The 10,081-nt window shown below is 36.1% G+C and overlaps 1 long non-coding RNA gene across 2 annotated transcripts; it reads left to right on the top strand.

Moving 5' to 3' along the window:
* The first annotated feature begins 1,477 nt into the window (after window positions 1-1,477).
* LOC105445247 lies at window positions 1,478-9,898 on the top strand. Of its 2 annotated transcripts, XR_973321.2 has the most exons (4): window positions 1,478-1,762; window positions 6,357-6,384; window positions 7,867-7,915; window positions 9,841-9,898. It is a non-coding gene; the product is annotated as an uncharacterized LOC105445247 (long non-coding RNA). The 2 variants fall into 2 exon arrangements; XR_004061807.1 differs by lacking the exon at window positions 9,841-9,898 and having other exon boundaries at window positions 1,486-1,762; window positions 7,867-8,177.
* The last annotated feature ends 183 nt before the right edge of the window (window positions 9,899-10,081 follow it).

The following is a 10,081-nucleotide window of genomic DNA, read 5'->3' as shown; positions in this document are numbered from 1 at the left end:
TCATCAGTCAAGGTCAAGGTTGAAAACCTTACCGTGCTTTGTCCATATGCCCATACATATGTGTGCAAAATTTCAAGTTATTTGATTTAGCCATTTTCAAGTTATCTTGTTAACAAAAAAGTGGTTAGAAATAAAATAAATAAATAACTAGACTTGAATTCGTCACGAAGACGAATAAGGTGGTCTGTCTAAGTCTTATGATAGATTTGAGAATGGGAGAAGTTATATAGACATGTAAACAATGATGATGATGATGATGATGATCTTGATAGTAATGGTGATGACGATGATGACGATGATAATGATAATGTTGATGATGACGATGATGATGTTGATGATTATGATCATGATCATGATGATCATGATCATGATCGTGAGCATGATCCTGACATCTGATTGAAAAAATGAGGGAGATTTAGATAGCATATAGTCTCAGCTACATTATACTCAAAAATCAATAAAAAACAAGCAAAAATAACGGCGATATTGCTCGCAAAAGACAGGAATGTAGAATCCAGATTTGAGAAAAAGTCATGTCCAATAGAGAATACACGCAAAATGTGAAAAATTGACATGCCTCCTTTAATCGCAAAAATACGCCATGATGCTTTTGTCAAAATGAAAAATCGTGGCGACGGCATTTGTTGAAAATTGTCTCAGTCGGCTAAAACATATCAAAATTTGGAAGAAAATTGATCAACATTTACAGAGATACACTGCAAACAGTATGCCTAGGGTGTGATTGTTACGTCACAATGATGGAGTTCGGTCATAGTGCGCATTTTGTTATATGCGTAATATACATTGTCATGGTCACCAGCAGCTGGTGCGCGATGAAATGTACAACTGGCTCGATTATTGCTCACTACTTTCCCACGCATTTTGCCGTTGACTTTTCAGATCGAGCAATAATATTTATAATGTATTTCGTATAGGCGTGTTTTTGCCCATATGCTATATATTAAAAGAGCTCGCACGCAATAATGCAAGGCCGTCCAGAGGATTTTTTTTATGTTGGAAACCGGGGTAAAATGCAATAAATTATTGAAAATTTATTGCATTTTCTGTTTTTTTTTTTAATTCATGGAAACTGCCCCCTACCCTAGCCCCCGCTGCGTACAGTCATGGTTCAGTGACAAAGCAATGGCCTCGTAACTGTGAGGCCCCAGGATCAAAACCGTGTCGATGTGCTATAAGGGCCCTTTTGTGGGGCATTAATCCTCATTACTGTCATTTATGACTTAAGGGCATAGGTCCCCTAGTTGATAAGCATAGGAGCATATACATGATTTAGCAGTCACGCAAAACACACATTGGCAAATCATTGTTCAATAAAATCTGAGAATTATACTATTATTTATCTAGATCTAGTATTTTTAAATTATTTTTAAAATAATTCCATAAATTCCGGATAAAAAAAAAATATTCCACCTTTATGAGCGACAGTGTAGGAGGCTGCCCCCAAAAAAGAAGTGGGCGGGGACGCTAAACATGTATATTCTTTTTACATGGCCTAAACGACAAGGTATCAGATATCCATTGTTTTGACATTCCTTTTCCCTTAGATATAAACACGCAAAATCATGCATTTCGTGAGAAATTATATGCGCGAGAAATATACTGGGCGAATTGTCTGTAGGGCGAATTTAATCTGACCAAGATTTTGGCCGATTCGAATTGCATGCACACTCGTACTCATGGTCATATGAGTATCCGAGTACTGCTGTTTTGTGCTGTTGTGCTGATTGCTAGCTTAGCTTTGGTAAGAAATCGGTTGTTGCTATTGTATTACTTTATCGTGAATCCTTTCTTATTAGTTTGTTGGAGATTTTGCGTTATCGCATAAGTGTGTGAGTGTATTAAACTTTTAAAGGCATTGACTTTGTTTATATCTATAATAATGTTTGCAGTTACAAATCAAGTCTGAGATGCGATACATCTTACGTATACATGTATAGCCTAGGGTCTACGTGTAATATCATCAGCTCAGCGAGTGTGATTGTGATTGAATTTTGAAGCCCTACGAAAAACAAAAAGGAAGTGTTTCAAAAAAGTGAAAATCTTTGACTCAGTTTGACTTTGAGTGACCGGTTTTACCATACTCATTTCCCCCAATAGACCGTAGACCTAGTCTAGATCTAGTTCTAGATCTAGGTCAGTGTTGTTATAAATTAAAAACCGTAAGTCCGTAGGGATCTAGGCCTAGTACTATACTACTACTAGATCTAGATACTAGATCTATCTGACTATAGGCCTAGATTAGGGAGGCCAATGCCCGGGCGTAAGGCTTCTACGCCTACGATTTGTGCGCTCGTCGTCCAACTCCAAGTCAGAAAATTACCAGAAGAAAAAAAAAGGGGAAAAAAAAGAAAACAAATATCTAGGGTCTATGGAATAAAATGTATAACAAATACACAATTAAACACTCCACAACATACCTATAATCACGGATCTGTAACGATCTTTCACCATTTATTGACGATCTTGCAGATTTTGACGTATTTTGATCCAATAATTGGGCTAGCAGACGAAAAAAACGGACGCACAAGAGAAACTAGAGGGTGATGAGGTTAGCTCACTAAAATCCTTCTCAATGACTGAAGGTAGATCCTAAAAATATGGAACCAATTTAATATCAAAGAACTTTTGAAAGAGATTAACATATCAGATGTGCACAAATGTCACTTTTAACAACTAGAAAATATAACGAAAAAAGATTATATCTTTTTAATTGCAGATTTTTACAAACTGCACATTCGAAGGTAGATAGAGTACGATGTTTTTGTCAATCTTGCGTTGGTTTGAGCCCCATACTAGCTAGAGCCATCTCAAATTGAGAAGGAAAATTGTGAACAGAGACCTCATTGTTTGAGCCCCAAATAGAAGTCTTGCGACATCATAATATGAATATTTATGAGCTCCGGTCTCATCGCGCGCAAAACAAATTTGACGTAGTCTCACACATAGTACCTTTTTCTCAGCACTAGACACCAGTGTCGTGCAGTAATGTATGAGAAGTGTAAAAAAAGACATTTCAGTAAAAAAAAAAAAAGTCTACGTGAGCAGTCTATACTCCAATTGAGAAGTGTAATGAATGCCATGATTTGAGCGTGTGTGTTTTAGTGTATGATATCATCATATGGTTAGTGAGAGAGAGAGAGAGAGAGGGAGAGAAATATCTCCGTAAGTAGTACACGTCTATCAATGCGTGCAGTCATATTTGATTCCGTATTGTGATCGCTGCATGCAAGTGCAAGTTGGATTTATCGATCGATGATAATGCAGTGTCAGATCTTTACTGATGTCTGAGGAAATAGTAATTGGAATACATCACAAAACTAAGGTAGGCCTATTTATTTATTTAATTTTTAATTACTTTCTTAATTTACAATGAGTGGCTTTCGAGCTTTCTCTCCATTATGTTTTGACCCTCCATGCCATGGCTAGCATGGTCGATCGCGGCTTGCATGCAATTACCGTACCTGGCCTGCAGTACTGTGTCGGTGTGTGCGACTAATTCAAGGCTAGCCGGTGATGATGAATGTACTTTCGCGCGAAGTTTTGAACTTGTTGTCCGGGCAATGACCATGATGACACGCCCATTCCCTCGGGCCTGTCTAATTCTCAACGTAATTGAAATTGATTGTTTCAAGGCTCTTACGTACGGCCAGGCGTAGAAGGAACCTCATAGGAACTAGCTGGATATCTCCTATTTTATGGAACTTCTGGAGTCGGCAGATGGGTGAGTTTTCTTAGTGAAAGAAAATGCTTTCTTTTAATGTTTGTTTTATTATAAACAAATTAGTAATTAAAAAGTTAGATTTGGGCATTGGCCTCCCTACCTAGATCATAGATCTAGACTAGACCTAGATCTAGTCTAGATCTATTAATTTCTAATTCCAATCATAAATATCTTGATAGTTGATAATTAGACAGGTCACAGCTGACAGGCGATCGGCTTGTAAAAGTCATGGGATAATAATTATCGCCTCGCCAAAGAAGGAGGGGATCTAGACCCCTGTATTAATATGCTGCTCGATGCCCTTCCTTCTTTGTGCCGTAACAAATCTGGTTTAAAATAAATAACTTTAGTAATGTTTGACGGATTTTAATGAAATTTGATATGAAGGTAAATGGTAGATCTATAAAAACACAGCATAAGGTCAATTTCGGAGTTTGTAGGTCAAAGGTCATGGCTCATTAAATATGCGAATCTGGTTTCTATTCGATAACTTTAGTAATGTTTGACGGATTTTAATGAAATTTGATAGGAAGGTACATGGTTTAAAAACATAGCATAAGTTCAATTTTGGAGTATGTAGGTCAAAGGTCATAGCTCATTAAATATGCGAATCTGGTTTCTGTTTGATAACTTTAGTATTATTTGATGGATTTTCATGAAATTCGATATGAAGGTACATAGTATAAAAACACAGCATAAGTTCAATTTCCGAGTATGTAGGTCAAAGGTCATAGCTCATTAAATATGCGAATCTGGTTTAAAATCAATAACTTTAGTAATGTTTGACCAATTTTAATGAAATTTGATATGAAGGTAAATGGTATAAAAACACAGCATAAATTCAATTTCGGAGTATGTAGGTCAAAGGTCATGGCTCATTAAATATGCGAATCTGGTTTCCGATCGATAACTTTAGTAATGTTTGACAGATTTTAATCAAATTTGATATGAAGGTACATGCTATCAAAATACAGCATAAGTTCAGTTTCGGAGTATGTAGGTCAAAGGTCATAGCTCATTAAATGTGCAAATCTGGTTTCTATTCGATAACTTTAGTAATGTTTGACGGATTTTAATGAAATTTGATAGGAAGGTACATGGTATAAAAGGCAAGTTCAGACTAGTCTCGGAAAAATGCGCAGTGCTCGTCGTTAGCTGTAATGCGTATCAGAACAAACCCAAACAAAGACGTGATCGTAACGAGAAAAAAATCATTAAAAACTACGAGAGCACAATTGGAAAGACAACTACTCAAAATTATCGTAAGCAGATACATAACTTGGAGGAAGAATACAATAGTTGTCCAAGAAAAGCCACATAAATAGTGATATTTAAGGAGTTACTACAGGTACAATCATTATCCGAATGGGCCTGCTGATATGTCAGAATTACACGTGTTTAAATTGAACACGAGGCTATAGAAACCAAATACCGCCCTCTACGGTGAAAAGCAGTATAACAAAGGATTCTAGTATTTGCAGCAGGCGATAAAAATGTACCCAGTTACTCCTCGATTATCACAATTTCTGTGGCATTTCTTGGGCGATTATTGAATTCTTTGTCCAAGTTATGTACCCGATTATGGTAATTTTGAGCAGTAGTTGTCTTTCCAATTGCGCTCTCGTAGTTTTTAATGATTTTTTTCTCGTTACGATCACGTCTTTGTTTGGGTTCGTTCTGGCACGCATTACAGCTAACGACGAGCACTGCGCATTTTTCCGAGACTAGTCTGAACTTGCCTTGCAACAGCTATCCGTATCGAAACTTCGTGATTACCAAGTAATTTTCAGCTTTTAAAAAAAAGCATGCGATGTTTAAAATAAGAGATAAATATTTATTTTGTCTTTAAAAAATTATATGATCGGTATATTGTAAAGAAGAATTTTTTAGAAAGCTGTTTTATTATTCTAACATTCATATTTTTTGACCAGATTTATTCAACCTGCATAAATCAAAATGGCGGCTGGAACGTTGTCATTCTATTTTTGCCCCAGTTTTTTTACTTTTAGAGGCACGATAATGGCACTAAACATCGCCAATCATGGATGAAAATAATGTCAAATGGAAGAATATACCGATCTGAGCCGAGGTATGCATTAGTTAATTGATTTGATTGATAAAAAAGGTCACTTTTAAGGGACATACTGATGATAATAATCATGATATGCGCTTTTTATAGAGGCAAGTGACAAATCCTGCGAGCTGATTTCGGGACACCGGGTCCCGATAGGTGCAAGGCCGTCGGGACCCGGTTTATGAAAATCCCGACATGACTCAGGCCTAATCAAAACACGGCCTAAGTTTGATTTCCCAGTATATAGGTCAAAGGTCATAGCTCATTAAATATGCGAATCTGGTTTCTGAAATTGATAACTTTAGTAATGTTTGACGGATTTTAATCAAATTTGATATGAAAGTACATGGCATCAAAACATGGCCTAAGTTTGATTTCCCAGTATGTACCCTGCGAGGGGATGCTATGCTTTGCGTTGACTTGTTTTATTTATGTCATTTAGCATTATGAATGAGGGCTCATTATTTGTATTTATTGTAATATATTCATATTGGTATTTTATTAAATGTAATTTTTTTGTTTTTTTTGTTTGTATTTTAGGTTACTGAGAGTTCAAGAGTTGCAGAAAGTAAGTTGATATGCTTAGAAAGGCTGAAGTCAAGTAGTTTTTAAATTAAAGCTATGACGGAATGAAACAGATCCGCATAATTGGGAACAATTGAATGCAGAATACGAAAGCTATGGCTTTTAGAAATTGTCTATATAACTTTTTGGACACTACCAAGTTACTTTTAATTATGTCAGTAAAGGTATAGACCAGTTTTGGAAACGCCCCCCTCTCAAAAAATGAAATGGTACCTTTTATTACCAATCATGTGAAAGAATATGTTTTGACTAATACCTGATGATACAAATTTTGATACTAATTGATATATTTGGTAAATTATATCTATCCGGAGTGGATAGATATCGCGCATGTGTCGCATAGTCCCATATACATCTTTCTGTGTACAGTGCTTGTAACTTTACCATGACTGGGTCAAATTTCTCATCATTTTGATGATCCACAACCTTTCAGTACACACCAATACTTACCGTATATGCTAGATGATCAACCTTTTGTGATCGATTCCACAACGTTTCCGAAAAAGTTTGTTTAAACACCTAGTGCAAATGATAGATGTATTTTGATTTTAGTCCAATGCAATACATATAGTACAGGTGACCTTGCCTAAGTCGAACTTGGATAAGTCAAAAATTGCTATGGTTGAACGTCTACACGTAGCCCATCCTGTTTTGTCCCATTATTTTATAACCCTCCTAAATCAAAATTTGTCTAAGTCAAAGCTATTTTATGGGTCCCAAAAGATTTGAGTTAGGCCATTAATTTTTGTTTACATGTTTAGCGTCCCAATGCAATCGCATGACCAAAACTGGTCTTTACCTTTAAAGGTACTATGTCCCATTTGCAGGCCAACAAAATGAGAAGGCTACATTCGAACGGCATTTGAAAGATAATACTAATTTAGAAGTTCCCTAAAAAAAAAGGGGGGGGGGGGCTTGAAAATGTCTTTAAGTTGGAAAATAACGACTATTAGTTGTCGAATCGACTTAAGAACTATAGAGCCAGTAAGTAATGGTCTTATTTTCAGACCATTGTACCGAATGGTCGTACATTTTATGCTGCGCAAAGATTCAATCAGTTTAATTTTGGCCATTACAAGCAGAAGTGGGATATTGATGTTGACAAATGTTCATATACCCTTTACAGCTCATTTTATGTACATGTATGTTATTACCAAAGAAGAAAAAAGCCAGTGAGTCACTCAATAGTGTCTGACAGGGAAGCTAGTATAGCAAGTAAACGGGTTTCTTTGCATAATATGAATATTAGGACACTGCTAATGTTTAAATTTGACAGATAGGACATACATGACATATTCATAATTTCTGCAAAGTTCTACATAATTTGATGTTGGCTGCAAAAGGGACCGACATAGTATCTTTAAGCATTGGATGAGGGCTCACTATTTGTATTTATTTGTGTAATATATTCATATTGGTATTTCATGAAATGCAATTGTTTTTTTCTTTTCTTTTTTTCTTTCAGGTTATTGACTGTTTTCAGAGTTGCAGAGAGTTGCAGAGAGTTGCAGAGAGTAAGTTGATCTGCTTAAGAAGGCTGAAGTCAAGTAGTTTTTAAATTAAAGCTACAATGGAATGAAACAGATCTGCATAATTGGGAACATAATTGAACGCGGAATAGGAAAGCTATGGCTTAATGAAATTTCTATATAACATTTTTGACACTTCCGTAGGTATGCAACATAATTTTGTGGACAATTCATAATACTCTTCCATTGGGTGTAGCCAAAATTTGAAGAGAATCCATAGTGAATTATGTAAGGAGTTGATAAAGAAGAAAAAGTTTTTTTCATTGAACACCTAGTGCAAACGTATAGATGTATTTTGATTTTAGTCCAATGCAAAACATATAGTACAGGTGACCTTGCCTAAGTCGAACTGGGATAAGTCAAAAATTGCTATGGTTGAATGTCTACACGTAGCCCATCCTGTTTTGTCCCATTATTTTATAACCCTCCTAAATCAAAATTTGTCTAAGTCAAAGCTATTTTATGGGTCCCAAAAGATTTGAGTTAGGCCATTAATTTTTGTTTACATGTTTAGCGTCCCAATGCAATCGCATGACCAAAACTGGTCTTTACCTTTAAAGGTACTATGTCCCATTTGCAGGCCAACAAAATGAGGAGGTTACATTCCAACGGCATTTGAAAGATAATACTAATTTAGAACTTCCCTAAAAAAAAGGGGGGGGGGGGGCTTGAAAATGTCTTTAAGTTGGAAAATAACAACTATTAGTTGTCGAATCGACTTAAGAACTATAGAGCCAGTAAGTAATGGTCTTATTTTCAGACCATTGTACCGAATGGTCGTACATTTTATGCTGCGCAAAGATTCAATCAGTTTAATTTTGGCCATTACAAGCAGAAGTGGGATATTGATGTTGACAAATGTTCATATACCCTTTACAGCTCATTTTATGTACATGTATGTTATTACCAAAGAAGAAAAAAGCCAGTGAGTCACTCAATAGTGTCTGACAGTGAAGCTAGTCTAGCAAGTAAACGGGTTTCTTTGCATAATATGAATATTAGGACACTGCTAATGTTTAAATTTGACAGATAGGACATACATGACATATTCATAATTTCTGCAAAGTTCTTCAGAATTTGATGTTGGCTGCAAAAGGGACATAGTATCTTTAAGCATTGGATGAGGGCTCACTATTTGTATTTGCGTTGCCAATTTGAGGATCCCCATAGAAAGTACAACAAGTGTTTTCAAACTTTCATAACTCTCTTATTTTATAGCCGATTTTGATGAAACTTTTTTGAAATTGCTTCTCTCATATTACTCTTTCGTATGAGATGATTTTCTCCTTGGGTTTTGGTTTCCTTTTAGTTTTTGTGAGCAGATTTTTTACATTTAGGGTGTTTTATCACTATGACTATATGACTATGACTTTATTTTGGTCTCGGGATGCTCCACTGAGACTATCTTCTGGTTCCGCAAATCCCGGCTTGCCTTAATAGACCGCTGGCACCCGCGCCCGCACTAGTGGTGACGATAAATTGTGCACTGCATTTAATAGATGCACACAACACAGCGCTGTTGCAAAAGCGATAGTGGCTGGTCTTCTTACTTACGAAAATGCCAGATTACAAGTACTTAACATCTAAGCACACTTTCCAGCATCGCTCTAATTAAAGTAAGTATATTCTAGATTCTAATCTATAATCCATATTAATTCATAAACTTCATAATATGGTACAAACGAGCCCTTATCAGGGCTTTTCAATCATGTAAAAAGTGAATGGGGCTGGATCTGGCACATATCTATGTTGACTTAAAGGGGAAGTCTATTTTGAAGCAATAGTGATTTAATAATTAAGTCATTCTCATTTCAATAGATACGAGCTCCTTGATGATTTCTCAAGAATTGCCCAGACGTGTCTATTGAATTTAATTAATTTTTTTTTCTATTCCTTTCTGTCTTTTGCAGGACCGAGGGTGGTACACTCCAAAGAACTCTCCAAAGAACTCTCCAAAGAACTCTCCAAAGAACTCTCCAAAGAACTCTCCAAAGAACTCTCCAAAGAACTCTCCAAAGAACTCTCCAAAGAACTCTCCAAAGAACTCTCCAAAGAACTTGAACTTGCACTTGAACTTACACTTGAACTTACACTTGAACTTGCACTTGAACTTGCACTTGAACTTACACTTGAACTTGCACTTGAACTATC

The sequence above is a fragment of the Strongylocentrotus purpuratus genome, unplaced genomic scaffold (genome assembly GCF_000002235.5).
Source record: "Strongylocentrotus purpuratus isolate Spur 01 unplaced genomic scaffold, Spur_5.0 spur5_scaffold_6, whole genome shotgun sequence".
Taxonomy (NCBI): domain Eukaryota; kingdom Metazoa; phylum Echinodermata; class Echinoidea; order Camarodonta; family Strongylocentrotidae; genus Strongylocentrotus; species Strongylocentrotus purpuratus.
The sequence above is the reverse complement of the archived record's forward strand: the minus strand, read 5'-3'. Positions and strand labels throughout refer to the sequence as shown.